General features: G+C 37.7%; 1 protein-coding gene across 9 annotated transcripts in view; it reads left to right on the top strand.

Annotated features, from left to right (window-relative positions):
* The window catches only part of LOC120477333 (uncharacterized), a 90,713-nt gene that overhangs the window by 23,081 nt on the left and 50,529 nt on the right, over positions 1-17,103 (top strand). For 7 of the 9 annotated variants that reach the window (XR_016147500.1, XR_005622375.2, XR_016147502.1 and 4 more), the window contains exons 5-6: positions 4,939-5,037; positions 6,520-6,665. The gene's annotated coding sequence lies outside the window, so the exon portion shown is untranslated. Of the gene's footprint in view, positions 1-4,938; positions 5,038-6,519; positions 6,666-9,737; positions 10,244-17,103 lie in introns of those variants that run through there. The other 2 variants (XR_016147497.1, XR_016147499.1) reach the window with 2 other exon arrangements.

The following is a 17,103-nucleotide window of genomic DNA, read 5'->3' as shown; positions in this document are numbered from 1 at the left end:
GTTCTTCACGCACACAGTAACTGAAATTTAAAACCTTTAAAAGAAAAGGCTCAATAAACTATTGCATAGATAGATAATGTATAATACACTGTTCATAAATATGTATTTCCTTTGTGCTTTGAACTTTTCAATACGGACTCACTGCGCTGTAACTTCATGTGGCTTCAAGCACATCATTCTCCGCTCGGGATGCACATAAGTGCTTTGTGCTGCACGGTATTGGAGCCGTAATATCATAATGCAGTGACGTAATGACAGATTATTAATTGCCTTTCAATTACATGTTGCTGCGTCATTAAACATCTGTCCTATGCATTTCAAACATTTATAGCAGCCATGGCTATATTTTTTTATGATTTTTGTTATCTTGTTTTTCATGAATGTATTTTTCAAAAATAAGACCAATGTGTTTTATCTATTATTAATATGGTTTATAATAGCATTTTTGTCATAGATTATGACAAAGTAATCATATGATCCACCAGCGAGGAACCAGCAGAACAGAGTGAACATTCTTTCTGTTTAGTTCAATCCTATTTAATAGGAATTTATTTAAAATGCTCGCTCTACTCCACACCATTAATGTGTTGTGCGGACATCCGTATTTCGACTTTCGGTTTTAAGTAAGCGATTTAAAAGCTCCCAAGTCCCAGCGGAGTCACACGTTGATTAACCGGTGGGAATATACACAATAGGCCTACCTGATATTGAACACAAGAGGGCAGTATAGCACTACGTATGACTCAGATTATTATTTTTTTATGAATTTTACAACAATTCTGGCTGTTTTTGAACGTAAACATAATTCTTAAATGAAAAAAAGGAAAAATTGGGGAAGTTATAATATTTGTATAATTTAATTTAGAAACAAATGATGTATAATTACATTTTTAGAAGATATGAGGCTTTTAGTGTTTACTTTTTTGACATTACTTTAATCTTTTGCCATAGTTGCACATGTCTACTGGCTAATAAATGTGATGTATCTGTTGAGTTTCAAGCAATTTCAAGCATGCTAAGAGTCCCAAAAGCATCAAAAAAGAATGTTAAAGTTTGATTCGTTGCCACGGCAACAGTATCAAAGATATCAAAAATTCATTCACAGGTCTACATCTGCCGTGTATTTACATTATACAGATGAAGTTTGAAGCAAATCGGTTAAAAATAAGAGAGTGGTTTCAAAGCATTTTGAAAGTGACACACTTCCTGCTGCCAGTTGGTGGCGCTATAATTTTGACTCACAATAGTCACATCCATGTGATCGGTCTCTTACAGCGAAAACACTGCTGAAGTTTCATCAAGATCAGTTAATGTATGCTGAAGTTATAACACACATCCTGTTTCATGTTTCTCGCCATAATTTCGTTTCCTCGCCACGGCCAAACCGTTCGAGATATAAAAAATCCCGTGGCACCTTTTCATCCTTAATGTCTTGACTTCACGCTGATCGAGTTTTGTCGAATTTGGTTCAGTGCTCTAGGAGCATTACTTTAAATTCCATTGCATGTGTTTTAAACACAACTCTAAATAGCCGTCTTCCTGTTGGGCTGGGGTAAAAAGTAAGAGTGTGAAGTAGGCTATATATGAAACGATGAGATCTATATGTGTACCAAGTTTCATATTATTACATGCAAGTGTGTTTGATTTATGGACCAAATTTTGAGACCAAGTTTATTGACCAAGTTAATCTGATTAATAAACTAATTATATAAAACTATTGTCAATGCACTACAATTAAACTAGTTATATGTCTTTACTTATAAAAAATAAAAATAAAAACTTATTTAAAAAATACCAGGCTTGAGAAATGTATTTTCTTTATGCAGGTCATACACACAGCAGTGAAATGGTTAAGCCCCCTCCCCCTGCACACTCACACACACACAGACAGCCAAAGACACAGAGACACAGAGACATGTAGGCTCAGAGTGACCATATTCAAACAAAAATATCTGAGTTTCTGTGGGTCCTAGCTAATAAGTGTAAATTAGAAAGTTGTCCGGCTCGAGGAGTACAATATACATACCGATTTTTGTAACTGTAGATAAAACTAACAACCCCACTTTTGTCAAAAGGTGGCGCTACTGAGCCCTCACCACGCCCGTTTCTGAAACTTTGCACGTGTCCACTGGCTAATAAATGTGATGTGTCTGTTGAGGTTCATGCAATTTCAAGCATTCTAAGGCTCTCAAAAGCATCCTAAAAGAATGGTAAAGTTTGATGCATCGCCACGGCAACAGTTTCAAAGATATCAAGAATCCATTCACAGGTCTACATCTGCCGTATGTTTACATTATACAGATGAAGTTTGAAGCAAATCGGGTAAAAATAAAAGGGTGATATCAAAGCATTTTGAAAGTGACACACTTCCTGCTGCCAGTTGGTGGCGCTATAACTTTGACTCACAATAGTCACATCCATGTGATCGTTCTCTTACAGCGAACACACTGCTGAAGTTTCATCAAGATCAGTTAATGTATGCTGAAGTTATAACACACTTCCTGTTTCACGTTTCTCGCCATAATTTCGTTTCCTCGCCACGGCCAAACCGTTCGAGATATCAAAAATCCCCTCGCAAACTTTCATCCTCAATGCCTTGACTTCATGCTGACCGAGTTTCGTGCCGTGTGTTTGAATTCTCTAGGAGGAGTATTGCACATTCCATTGCGAGCGTTTTACAAACAAACCTCAATAGCCGACTTCCTGTTGGGCTGGGGTAAAAAGTAAGAGTGTGAGGTATACATGAAACGATGAGATCAACATGTGTACCGAGTTTCATATTATTACATTCAAGCGTGTTTGACTTATGGACCAAGTGTTCGGACCCCGTTCCAGGGGGCGCTGTCTAGCCCCCCTGCCACACCCAGGTACCATCTTCAGCCCGGCTCTGATGGCTGTGGGATCTGACCCGTGTGCAAAGTTTCAAGAGTTTTCAAACCCGTTAAGGGCCCCAAAATCCGCTAAGAGTCTCAAAATCATCAAAAAAAAGAATTTTAAAGTTTGATGCGTTGCCACGGCAACAGTATCAAAGACATCAAGAATCCATTCACAGGTCTTCATCTGCTATGTATTTACATTATACAGATTAAGTTTGAAGCAAATCGGGTAAAAATAAGAGGGTGATTTCAAAGCATTTTGAAAGTGACACACTTCCTGCTGCCAGTTGGTGGCGCTATAACTTTGACTCACAATATTCACATCCATGTGATCGTCCTCTTACAGCAAACAAACTGCTGAAGTTTCATCAAGATCAGTTAATGTATGCTGAAGTTCTGACACACTTCCTGTTTCACGATTCTCGCCATAATTTCGTTTCCTCGCCACGGCCAAACCGTTTGAGATATCAAAAATCCCCTCGCAAACTTTCATCCTCAATGCCTTGACTTCATGCTGACCGAGTTTCGTGCCGTGTGTTTGAATTCTCTAGGAGGAGTACTTCAAATTCCATTGCGAGTGTTTTATGAACAACCCTAAATAACCGACTTCCTGTTGGGCTGGGGTAAAAAGTAATAGTTTGAGGTATATATGAACGATGAGATCAACATGTGCACCGTTCATATTATTACATGCAAGCGTGTTTGATTTATGGACCAAGTTTTCGGACCCCGTTCCAGGGGGCGCTGTCTAGCCCCCCTGCCACGCCCGGGTACCATCTTCAGCCCGGCCCTAATGGCCGCGGATTCTGACCCTTGTGCAAAGTTTCAAGAGTTTTTGAGCATGTTAAGGGCCCCAAAAGTGCCCAAATAGTCGTATAAATAATAATAATAATAATAATAATCGTTAGGAAAACAATAGGGCCTTCGCCCTTTCAGGGCTTGGGCCCTAATGATGGCACAAAATGAGCAGATGTTTTCTGTTTCTAAGGACATTACAGAATGAGTATATTTAAAACCTACACACAAATAAAAAGGTTTTGATAATAATAATATTTATTTATTTGTCTATCTCAAAATAAATGAATTTAAAGTATAGGATAATATTTTCTACTTATTTGTTTTAATATAGATTGATTTTAATATTGATTTTATAATAATAATAATAATAATAATAATAATAATAATGATTTATTTATTTTAAAATAAATAAAATTTAAATTAATTTATTTTAAATAATTTGTATTTGATTATATATATACAGTGTATATACATATATAATTTTAAAATAAATACATTTGGAGTGATAACAGTTTATAATAAATTAAAATTATTATTATTATTTATTTTTATTTATTTGTTTTAAAATACAGTATTATTACAAAATATTTATTTTAAGAATAGTAATTTGATTTATTTTTAAATAAATAATTTAATCAATTCATTTAAAGTAATCTTCATTTGAATAGGCTATTATGTATTTATTTATTAAGTAATATTGATTTGATAATAATAATAATGTATTTGTTTATTTTTAAATAAAAGTAATGTGATTTGATAATTAATATTACAGCAACAACAAAAATAACGACAATATTACGTGATAACACCAATAGCTAAACAACTTTCAAAAGTCTACATGGGTTTTTTGTTCCTCTGATAATTTTTGGTCCAACAAAAGAGGTTTGAGTTGGTTTCTTGAACACAAAAAATCTATGAAAAAAGCATTCCTTGCTATTTTATAGCTAAATTATGCAATTGTTATAGAAGTGGTCGAATTCAAGAGCTGTTGTAACTTGGTTTGGGTGTTTTTTGAACACTGAGGCAGGAAATTACTCTATCTCTGTGCATCGCAATGATATATAAAGCGTGACAGATGATTCTTCCTACAAAAACACTGGAGGAACTGTTTTCAAATACATTTAAAATGATCTTCTGAAGACAGTTCAAGTGAGATATCACTACATCTAACACAACTTAAAGTTAGGCTAAGAAAAAAGAAACTCTTCAGAGCTGCATATTTTCTTTCCTCAGTAGCCTGTAACGCCTACTCTCATTTTTTCAGCCATGCCCAGATCAGCATGCAAAGAGCCAGCTAAGACTCTGGAAGCCCAAGAGCTGGCAGATATTAAGACTGGGATCGATTTCATGGAACATCACCTTGGTAACATATGGCCACAGCTGAGGAAGTTGATTTGCTTTCTGTCGTCCTATAACTCCAGTCTTTTCTTTTCCCCCCCTCAAGTGTTTCATAGCATTCATTTTTTCTTAATCCTTCATACTGGCAGCCCAAGATGTGAGGTTTTATTTTGTTGACTATGCATACATTAACTCCAAAAAACATTATCACATTTGTCTTAATGTGTCGTCTCGTGTGTTTACGTTCGGGCCTTTTGCACAGATAAAGATCTTCTTTCATATTACGTATTGTAAAAATCAATACTTTCATATTCATTGTAAAAATCCAAAGCGTGTGAAGGGAGACCTTATCAGGATAATACAATATCCCCTTGCACACGGTTGGAAGACACTAACAAACACGCAGTGAAAAGATTTCTACCATTGCCACCTGATAAATGAGAAATTTTTCAATATCCAGAAAGCTGATTACCAATTTACCGCTGTCAACTTCCATCTCTGCACCAATAAGGATGTTCTTTCAATGCATATGCCATCTTAGAGGATATTTCTCTACATATCGCAAACATGCTCTCTCAGCTAATGTAATAGAGCCCAATAGCCGGTGAATTTTAGTTTTATGATTAATATGATGTCATGTACAACACTCTAAACAAGCTGCTGAGGAATTGCAGAGCGTGACAGGATTGCAGACGGTTAGGGTCATGTTGAACGTGCTCTAGTATTAGTCCATAACATTGAATAAGAGCAGCGGGTAGTTGCAACACATTTTACTGTAACATCTGCAACTCAGTGTTTGTTTGAGCTATTTTAATCTGATTTCCACACATTTGTCTGCCACAAATTAATGTTGACTGGAGATGTATAACTTATCCCATATCTCTGAAAAAGAAAGAGTCCTGTTGTTTCAACCTATATACTTCACTACACGGGTTTAATAGAAAACATCGACATCAATTTAAATTTAAATTAGGCCTGTGAAATCGATTAATCGCATCTAACACAAAAGTTTTTGTGTTGTGTTTATAATAAACAGTATATGTATATAAACACAAACATTTATGTTAGATGAGATTATCCGCAATTATTCGATAAAATAATTTGAAAAAATAATTAAACATTTAAATCTAAAATCTGCAAGCAAATGAAAAAAAAATGCCACACATAAAACAGAGACAAAAAATTATAATAAATAAAAAAAAATTATTAATAAAAAAAAATAATAATAGGCCATGCAGTCATGTTCACAATTGTTTAATTACAATGTTTTAAATTGTTTATAATTATATGCTGTGAAATGAAATGTTCAGTCTTTGTGGGTCCTGTAGAAACAAATGGATAAAGGCATGTTGCGACCCTGAAGCGTTTTAGTTTATAAGTCGTGTTGCAACTCTTGGCGAAAGCTTTAGTAGTAAGTTTTGTATCTGCCGATTAAAGTGATGTGCATTATTTGTTGGTTGTCAAGAATTTGAATTCCGTTTCTTGTTTCTCTTATGCTTTCTTTTAGTGCAATGAGCTGAATCAGCCTCCGTCAGATGGTCTGGCCAGTTGACGGATGGAATTGGACTGGATGTCGGTGGGCTTGGCCCATCTCCGAAATATGAGGATATGAAGCAGTGGAGCTGGTTTTGTTCCAGTCGGGGCAGGTCCCAGGTGTGTCACCCCCTCATCTGTCTACTCCTCTCTTCCTTCCCGTTCTCTTCCTCCATTCCACCAAAGGCCTCATTTTCTGCATGATTAGGCCTCCACCTGTCCTGCTCTTGGCCCCTGGCCCTTGCCTGAGCTCGAACACACCGTCAATTAACACCAGCAAGTTTCTAGCTGAGTCACATCAAAATTCAACCAAAAAGTTGGGGAGAATGAAATTAAAATAAGAAGTTGAAAAACTATAGGAGAGTAATGCATTAAGTTAGTCATACTTTTTGTGAACTCCTCAGCTGTAAACATGGTGGCTTTCTAATCTTGTTGTTTTCAAGCAAACATGCATTTTGGTAATTAATTTTTTCAGTTCCATCTCTGATTAATCTGATATTGAAACCTGTCCATGTAATGCATAATAACCCTCATATTGCCAAAATATAATTTAGGCTTCTTTTGGCCCACAACCAAATTGCTAGAGAATGAAAGGAGCTGCGCCAGGCCTTTAATTTCACCCCTGTATAATGAACCAATGAGCTAAATAATCTGGCTGGCCCTCATTGTTGCAAATGTGACACCTGTTGTAAGTGGCATGACTTGGGAGTGCCAAAACACTTTTGTAGATTTGCTTGGTCTTATCATTGTGATTTGTGTCATGGGAAACAAGTGAAAAGACAAAGGAGAACAACCGTTTTTTTGTCCAAGCAGAGACAGATGGTCTTGTCAAAGTTACACTTGTTGGTCAATGAAGCTAAAAGCACTAGGTGTTTGTTACAGAAAACATAAGGAGATTGCAGTTTATCTGGATGGAGTCATATTGAACTCATAATGCTTGCTGTGAGGAACAGACCAAAAACTTGCCATGTTGCAATTGACTGACACACATGAGGACCAGACGTTGACATGGAGGGCAAGATTTAATTTCTTCACACAAAGCTGTTGTATGACTTGTACAACTTGTTTGGACCACATAGTGTTTTCTTTTTTTGTTCTTTCTGGAGTTTAGCTTAACTTATCTTTTTGCGTTTGGGACAACATGAGGGTGGACTAGTCCTAAATAAAAGGTTAAAGACAGGGCTCGAGAATGTTCCGTATAGTTTAAGTAGATAATTACTATTAGTAAGTGAAAAGTACTTAAAGATGAAGCAGATGCTATTTAAACCATTTAATTAAAGATTTTTTTTAAAGAATCAGTAAAAGGAGGGCCGCCGACATCAATTGTCTTTTATCTACTCAAAAAGTTTCTCCCAAAGGAAGTTCTACCTGTCGTAAATGAAGTAAATGAAATGCTACTTATCTACGCTGTTGCCTTGAAAGCTGTTTATCTTTCGTCTGCAATTCCAGTCAACTCTGTTGGTCTTGCTTATTGTCAAAATTAAACATGCACAGAAATATTAAAGGTCATTTGCCTTAATGAAGCCGTAAATAATTAAGTCAATTAAAACACGAACGCTGAAAAGAAGATTGAGAATGATTTTAGAATAAGATAATAACAAAAAAAACAAAGATAAAATCCCAACTTGCACAGCCACTAAAGTGCACCTCTATAAACGCATAGTATTGCCCATTATAAAAAGTAATTAGAAAAATGCATTTTAAACAGAAGAGCATAATCTTTGTCATTATTGTTGTTTCAAACATACAGATTTATGTAACATTTCCAGCAGCCACCAACGGGGGGCGATGTGTCCCATGAAATGAATGTATTCTCTCCATCTACGAGGCTAAATGGAAAGAATGGGCCAATAATATTTTTTTCCCCCCTGCTGATAAGCTACTTCCAGATTACCATACGTTCATAATATGTACAGAAATTGTTGATGAAGTCCTTATTTCTTGACTGTATGATGTATGTTCTGTATTTATGGAGGTCTGTAGCATAAATAGGTTGGCATTTTCCTTTGACCTGTATAATTTTGAGCTATGACGTATTAACAACAGCCATGAAATAATATGCCGCTATGAAATCATCAGCGGGACCTCAAGGAAAGCCTTTCTTTATTACCTATAGCACTCAAAAAGAGCTGTCAAAGTCCTCATAACAAAATGTCAACTAGCACGCTTCAGAATCCCAAAGGATGAAGCTATAGAGAGATGAGTTATGTTAAATACAAAACTGACATATAAAAGATGTTTCTAGATGTGTGTGTATATATATATATATATATATATATATATATATATATATATTTACTTTACTATAGGGCTGAGTTATATTTTTATTAATGTTTTTCTGCTTTACATTTCAGGCAGTTTATTAAAAATATGACAGCCAATATATATATATATATAGATGTATAGATAGATAGATGCTCAATGTTAACTACAGTATAAGCTGTTGATAAGCAATCTTACACATGTTTTTAAAATCCAATTTCATAACTCCAGCCAGAACGTTTCAAAGAGGTAGTGCCGGGTAATTTCGATCCTTTCTATCTCTGCTGAATTCACGAGCCCCTTTTGCGGCAGACAAGCTTAGGTTTCTTTCAAGTAAATGCCAACCCAAAAAAGAGACCCAAGCGTGTATATGCAATCAATATATTTGTTCTCAAAAGGCCGTGATGTTCTGACGTTTCACTTTTTTGTGCACTCAACGCTTTGATTTGTGTTTATCGCAGAAGGTCAGATCTCATAGAAGAACAGATCGTGCACGGTGCGAAGCAGACGGAGGGAGGGAATGGAGTTAAATTAAGGATAACATTGGACTGACAGTGATCAGGGCACCTTTCGTTAAGATCCTCGGCTCTGAGAGAAGGTCTGGCGGCGTGATGGGGAGGGGGAAGGCGGCAGTAAAAAGTTTTCCGAGCTGTCGTCCCCCTTCAATTTGCATGCTTAATGATGCTGAGCAGGAGTTAATAGTGGGTGTAATGGCTTCTGACTGACCGGGCTCTGGAGTGGACCACGGGCTGGGCCACCGGAGCAGGGGTGGGGAGGGGTTAACGCACACCATACGGCTCCTCGCTCTCTCTCTCTCTCTCTCTGCTGTCTTTCGTGAGATAACAGAGCTTGCCGCTGTGGCCTTGTCTTATTAAACATGTTATCATTGCCTGTAACCTTTCTCTCCTCTCCCTTTCTTTTTCAAAATAGAGGAAAAGCTGCCTTTGTCTGTTTTTATTCGGGGACCTATCTGACCCACCGCGAGAGGAGAAAGAGACCTGAAAGAAATCAAATGGCAATTCCTGTCTACATTAATGTGGTCCTTTGTTCTGAGAGGGACGCCTTTGTGAGTATTCGGTACACTTTGTCCGTTTAGTCAGGCGGAGGATATACTCGATTGTCAGCAGCATGTCCTCTGTGTAGATACAGCCATCTAAACACAGATCAGCCACTCCAAATCACACAGGAAATACAAGCAAAGGGGAAACTCGTTCTTAGATAAGCACTAAAGGGCAAAGTTCAGGAAAACCGCTGTAATATTGAAAAGATAACAATATTGTCTGTAAAACGCTTGTGGTGTGAGCAGATTTATTTGCTTTTTTTCAAGGATGCATCAAAATTCTGCACTTAAAGGGATAGATCACCCAAAAATGAAAATGGTTCCAAACATGTATGAATTTCTTTCTTCTGCTGAACACAAATGAAGATATTTTGAAGTCCGACTTTCTACAAAATATCTTTTTTTTTTGTGTTCAGCAGAAGAAAGAAATTCATACATGTTTGGAACAATGTAATGTTGAGTAAATGATGACAGAATTTTCATTTTTGAGTGAAATACACATTTAAGCATGTTTACAGCATTGCGCTTACATTGGTGATGGAAGTTTTCCAGAAGTTTTAAAGCAGAAATTAGCATTTTTATTTTTGTTGAAGTGCTTATCTTCCATACAGATTGTGTTGTTCAAGCTGCAAATACCAGCAAACTTGTAACGTATGCTGCATTCAAGTCATCTCGTATCTCGTATTAGGTAACACTTTATTTTTTGATTTGATATTACACGTAATTTAAGTAGCTATAAGTAACTACATGTCAAAAAAAATATTAGTAGACTTTCTGCTTAATATCTGCTATCACTTTATTGTGATTCTCCTCCAACAGACATTCTACTGACTATAACTTTGCAAGTACATGTCAACTTATTCAAACCATAACCCTACCAGTCTACTAATTTTACTTACACATTCTAATGAGAGTTAGTTAACATGTAGGTGAACAGTATGTCTAAGGGCCCATTAAAATAGTGTGACCATTAATAAATAATAGCATGTTAACATAATGTGTATTATGCCATATTTTATTAATTAGTATTGTTTTTTTATTAATAACATTAAGTTGTCTTGTGGCATTATTTTCAAAACTGTGGGTATTTATGCATCTCCTTTCCATAGACTTTAGTTGTGCATTACTGTGAACAAAGTCTTTCCTTGTTTTTACTAATTAAAGTCAGGCTTATTTTTTTTGGTAATCGATGCGCATCTGTGGAGTTTCGATAGAGTTTAACTCTCCTTGTACCTATAACATTACTTTAAAGAGAATAAAGTGCAAGTAATGAACAGAAATTGTGTTAGGAAAAGGATAAGGAGTCAAAACACTTCCGCTAAAAAATAGGTATATTTGAGGTAATATCAGTTAATAGCTTCTTTGTTTTGTATTCAGTTAATAGATATCACAATTTTAATGATTCAAAAGCCTCTCTGGCATGATGTGACTGATTGTCGAACAGCTGTGAGTCACCATGACCAGTACCCATCATCCGCTGTGATACACGTTTTCCACTTTAATCATAATTGCACACATGTGCTCAAAGAACAAATATCAGTAATGTGTACCCTTTCTGAATGGTTTTGTACCTCAACTCTCAGTGTGTGTGTGTGTGTGTGTGTGTGTTATATCCCCTATCACAGCTGTTAATGTATTTCAAACATCATTTCAGTGTTGATTTGTTTGCCATGTGCTCTGGCACATAACTGCTCCAGGTTGGCATTGCCCTACCGGGCACCGGTGCCAGAACGGCTGGCATGACAGCGGTCGTTCCTGATGGCCACAGGTGCAGTTGTGGCCAGTCTCTCTCCTCCAGGTGTAACCTCACTGTCGAGTGTCACTCTGAGAAGCTTCCATCTGCTGTGGAAAGTCGTGTAGATCCCAACCTCTCCTGTCCGCTTTCTTCCTATCTTCCTATCTTTCATCTCTCTCGTTTCGACATTCATACAGGGCTGATGTCCGTTTATCCACTAGATTCAGCACATAGACATGATATAAAGCAGTTTTACACTAAATATAGTCTATTAGACAAGTTTACTGTTTATGCCAAGGGTTAGCTGGTTCTACATCAGTGTTATTCACCTATTTTAGGGGCAAGTTATGGGTAGGTATAGGTTTAGGGGTAGGGTTTGGACAGAATTTTCGAAAATATGTTGATCCAGGGACATATTTTGGCAAAATCATGGTGACCGTCTTAAACCATGCGCGAATTTACCAATATCTGCAGTCTCAATATGAACTCAAATAATTCAAGATCAAATTATCTGACGTTTGCTATACACATAACACTATACTCTTAATGAACATCAAAATAGTCTAATAATATATGTTTATGTATATATAATATATATATATATTATATTATAACATATTATAATAATTGTATTTATTTATTTATTTATTTATTAAATTAGTTTTATGAATACTTTGTGTGTATTTTAGATTTAAAATTAGGAAATCTATATTTTTATTTATGTTTTCTTATAGAATCTTCAGAGTTATGAACAAATAATTGTGAGTATGGATTCAACGCTATCAATCCATATGAATTGACCAATATATGACCAATTCGTATGAATTTGTACGAGTGAGTAAAAGGTGGCTAATTCACTGGGGTAGGTTAGGGGCAAGGTCAGGGGTAGGTCATTCGTACAAATTCACTCGAAATATACAATTTCGAGTGAAAAAACAAAGAAAATAAAAAAAGTCAAGGTTTTTTTCCGAGCAAAGGAACTACTCATCCCATAAACCACCGTGCCTCACTGAAGTCGACTGAAGCCACAGTTAAAAAGCCCTTTGAGGACTGACGATGGCCACGTGAACTATTTTCCTCCAGTGAATTTTATTTAGTGAATGTGCAGGGAAACTCCTTTTCCTCGATTTACTGAATTCTATATCTAAAACGCATTTGCAGCTGCACATGCTAAAACATTGAGCATCTGGCTCGCTCATTGGCTGTGCTGCGGCAACTGCACATCCAATGGCACGGGGGAGTCTCTGAGCTGCGACCAATGAACTTTGCCCTACGTCATTACACGATCTTCAGTCTGTCACGTACCTTCGCGGGGTTTCACACACGTTACACGACAAAAATACGAAATATGAAATACGAATTCGCAATTTCAATACAATTTCGCAATACAAAATTCTATTGAATTTTTACTTCCGGCACCGGCCGTGGGCGGGACTGTGATGCTCCATTGGGCAACAATCGCACGAATTCATACGAGTGAGGTCTGAATTTGTACGAATTTGCCACCTCAAAACGTTTGTACTAATTTCAGATAATAAGAACTGCTTAAAATACTTGTCTAGAAAGCTTTTGCAAAGCAAATGCACACAAACAGCAATGAAACTGATAAAAGAGCATCATTACTGCATCATTTTATTAGGTGATGTGTCCACAATGCAGCATTGCTTTCACCTCTGTAATTTACAAGTGCACAGCGATCCCTTGTTGTTGTCATCTGTGGTTATGAGCTTCCTGTAGGAAAAGATATAAGGGCAACAAATGTTCTGCATCAACATGCATGGATAGACTGGAGCGGCATCAGAGCTCAACGGAAAAAAAAACAAACAAACAAGTGATCTTATAATGAGTGCAGCTCTTAAATTAAAGAATTGTGTGCTGTTTTTCTTGTCATTCCTCAACCCTGACCTATGCTATTATCATCCCATAATAACATTGTTTTTATGGCAGTGATTCATCACTCACCCAATAGGTAATACAATACTGAGGACCTACAGGCGGCACAATTAAGTTTGTGTTTGACAGTGGGAGATGTTTGTCTCCCTCGCACACTTGCATACTTAATACAAGTTCCCCTCCCACACCTACCAACGTCTTTGAGACTCTCAGTCTGCTCTTTTAAGTCAAGGATGGTCTAAAATAAGATCAGTGGTTGACCTTGTCATTAGCATGTTTTAGGTATTCAAATTATGCATAATTGCAAATGTTAGACGGATGAAACATTTATTCTTATAGGGTCAATACTAAATCTCAACACATGATATTACAGTTTGGTTATTAATAATGGGGGCTACCCTATCTCACGACCAATTCGTACGAATTCGTACGAGTGATTAAAAAGTGGCTAATTCGTACGACCTCAGTCGTACGAATTCATACGATTTGTCTTAACCCACGTGATGGTTAGGTTTGAGGGGGGGGGAGGGGGGGTCAGGGGTAGGTCATTCGTACGAATTCATACGAATTGGCCAATTCGTAAAATATGTACGATTTAGCAAAATCATACTAATTTGTACGAGTGAGGTCGTATGAATTGTTACGAATTAGCCACCTCGTAAAATTCGTACGAATTCCTGTGAGATCGGGTTGGGATTTTCTCCAAAAGTCAGTGCAGAAAATGTACTTGAGAGAGTCTATAGATTCAATGTATTCTACCACCCGACAGAAAGACCATGGCTGCGTTTAAGCACATCTTTTTTTATTCCCTTCCCTACGTCTAGTTCACTTGGACGTATGCCATTGCTTACATTGCACGAGTGCCCACTACTGGCGGAACTCTTTAAATGTGTTTAAATGTAGCACCCTTAAGCCCTTGCTCACTTGGAATCTGCATTGGGGCAAATGGACCCCACTGAAAAATCTAACAAAGTTACATAAACGATTATGATAACAATACTATAAAATATACAGTAACTATAAGTATTATGCGGTATATCAGAATAACTAGAGTTGAGTGGGGTGGGAGTAAATTAAGCATGCTCTGCTGTGACGTCACAATTGCTTTGCATTGTGGTCTATGGATCTGCCTGAAGTTTATATTGGGTGCTTCTCATTTCATATTTGTGCATCCTTGTTTTCTTTCCTCACTTCCTTTCCGAGCATCTTAGCTCCACACCCTTAGGATGTGAGGATGCCTATGACTCTCTTTAGGAAGCTTCCTCAATCCTTGTTCCATCTCTCCTCGCGGTGCAATTAGAGAATTGAGATGTCCTTCAAGATGGCCGAGTTCGATCGGTTTACGGGTCACAGGCTAAAGGACGGGGGAGCGAATAAACAAGGAAGCATCAGTTTGAGTAATGAGAGGGACCCATTGAGTAGACTTGCTCCCTCTGTCAAAATCGGGGGATCGAGGATCTGTCCAAATAAACTTCTCTCGCCCACTTGATGAAGTTGAACGCTCTTCAAAATGGCGGTGTATTCCCACGAGGGGAAGTGCTTAGGGAAGTTTGCGAGTGTATGTTTTAAAGTGGAGTTAAGCCTAAAGCCTAATTTTTTTTGGTCCTCCACGACAGGTTTCGTCACATCTGTGACGCTGACCAATAGGAGCACAGAAGCTTTTTCGTGCAGAGTTTTCAAACGTGGCAAAACGAAAGCGAGACAATGGTATTGTTGCTGAGGTGGAATTATGCAATGGATGAAAGATCTGTGGATATTTTACCTCAAGTTCTCATTGAAGGATTGACAGCCCATGTGTCACTGTCTTTTTTTTACTTTTCTGATGTGTCCAAAACACAGCACTTCGGTAGCCATTGTTTGTTTACGCTCTTGTTTTCAGAAGTCAGTCCCTATTCCGTCTTCTCGTTGACATCATGCGCAGCGTTATGATTGTTCAGGAAGCACATTGTAGTCTAAACACGGTGTCAAAAGCGTTTCTGACTCAATGACTATCGTAACGACAAACTTATTGGAACCCGGCATTAAAGGAGAACTCCGGTCAATTTTAATATTGAGCTCATGTTTTCAAGTCCACAGTAGTCGATTGTCGAGTTTGCGTGCGCGATCATTGGTAACTAAATGATTTTCAACATCTGATTTGAATGAACTATCCATTTGAGCTGATATTCTCAGAACACCACAAAGAACTGTCATTGGCTGACAGCTGACAGTCCGAGTCTCCACTGTTGCTTAGTTAACAATGATTACGCACGCAAAATCGACAATCGACTACTGTGGACTTTGACCGAAATCAGGAAGTAAATACAGTATATGTGAGCTGGCTGAATTAACATCATTTTTATTAATATCTTTCACATCTACTGCAGTCAGATTGACAGTGGTCACTCTTAATAACACCACTCACATGGCTTTGCACTCATAATTACAAATCAAGGATGATAAGAGGCTAAAAGCAGGTTTAGAACTTGCCCCATTGAAGTCAACAGGGTGCGAATTTTAAAAAGACGATAACACGGTGTAGGTGACACTGATTTTTGTCATTTTTGTCTGTACTGACAGCACTCCAAATGTACAAAAATGTACTCCAAATGTTCTTTTCTCAAAAATGTACTCCAAATGTTCTTTGCTCTCTAAGCTGGCTTTAAACATATGAATATAACACTCATGGTGTTACAGCCAACAGCCAAATAGAAAAACATAAAAAAAGCATTTTTTAAAGTGGCTACTATGATATCAAACAGTATTTACTATATATATATATATATATATATATATTAACACATTTTTGTTTACAGTGAGTGAATTCATTTCACAAACTATGTTTGGTGGCTGTAGTAACAGTGAAAAAGAGGATGAATTTTTAGTAGTTTTAAAGCAAGTTAAAGCACAAAACGCTGTCAGCACGCTAAAATCTTCTCTGAGAAGTTGCCATCAAAGCACTGGTGCAAAAATACAAAAGTTGACAAATTAAATAAAAATGCTTAATATAAATCGAAAACGACAAAAAATGTCTAACTAGTCGACAACACTAGACGACCCTAATCTTGACACTTCCCTAGCATTTATGCTCTATAAGAGCATGAACGACTGCTGAAAAAACAGGAAGTGGCAGCCGTCTGGACAGACTTTCTCTTGTTTTTGGTGCAGCTGCACTCAGCGATAGCATCCCTGCCAGTCGTCCCGTGCCTCTCCCGTCCAACTGTCCCCGCGGTCCCACGCCGGGTCCGTGTCCAGACGCATGGCGCGGCGCTGTGTCCTGTGGCCCTGTGCTCCCGTCATGTGAAGATGAATGGAGCTCTGTCACTTGGGCCGCTCTTCAGAGGCCCGCGCTCTGCGTGAGGAAAGTGCCAGTCATTAACGGCGGAGGCAGGATGAAAAATGAGTTCATTTACGGACAAGTCCTGCGAGAAGGCTAACGTCGGTGCCGTCCGCTCCTTATCCACCCCTCCCTCTTCGATCTTTCTTTTTCTCTCACTTACTGTCTCTCTGTCTCTTTCACATTCTCTCTGTTTTACTCTCCAACTGGGCACCGGAGGGAGGGAGAATTACTCAGCAGATTTTTGAAAGAAGTGGCAGGGAAGTGGCCTGCGGTAAGCGAGATGAGGAGA

The sequence above is a fragment of the Pimephales promelas genome, chromosome 19, assembly GCF_988280905.1.
Source record: "Pimephales promelas chromosome 19, fPimPro1.hap1.1, whole genome shotgun sequence".
NCBI classification, from domain to species: domain Eukaryota; kingdom Metazoa; phylum Chordata; class Actinopteri; order Cypriniformes; family Leuciscidae; genus Pimephales; species Pimephales promelas.
This window is presented reverse-complemented; position numbering and strand designations above follow the sequence as displayed.